Source organism: Parambassis ranga, chromosome 19 (assembly GCF_900634625.1).
Source record: "Parambassis ranga chromosome 19, fParRan2.1, whole genome shotgun sequence".
Taxonomy (NCBI): domain Eukaryota; kingdom Metazoa; phylum Chordata; class Actinopteri; family Ambassidae; genus Parambassis; species Parambassis ranga.
In genome coordinates, this window is record NC_041039.1 from 23,328,873 (window position 1) to 23,329,487 (window position 615).

Consider the following 615-nt stretch of genomic DNA (forward strand, 5'->3'; position numbering starts at 1 on the left):
TCCAGCATCCTGAGTTTGGCCTGATTTTTTTTTTTTACTCTGTGCCAAACTGAAACGTTTGTTTCACTGGTGCTTCAGAGAGAAGTTCTTCTGTGAAGATGTGACTAATCAAACACTACGTTAGAAATTTAAAGCATGGTCACACAACATGCAAGAACCAGATCAGCTGTTCATGAGCCAATCAGAGCAGAGCTACACATGTCAGGTGTGCTATTTTTTACTTTAGCAAAGTTTAGCTTGACATTAGCTTGTCTGTTTTCTTACTAGTGGTCACTCGCAGTATTACAACACAAAATAATTTTACATGCCCCCAAAAAATGTTAAATAAATATATATTCTATGGGCCACTGTAAAACAAAAAACCCAACAGTTTTATAGGTGCACAAAGGAAGTAGTGTTATACCGATTTATGTTGTTTTTTCCCTTAAATTTAGATTAGATTGCTTTATTTTTGTCATTCAGCATTACTGTAATACATAGAATATTAACAGCTATGTAACACAATGCCACAATTACCAGGAAATGTGTTTTATGAGGACATTTAATAAAAACAATTCAACAATGACCACTAGCAAAAAAAAAAAAATGTTCCATTGTAAATTACACGTCAGGACT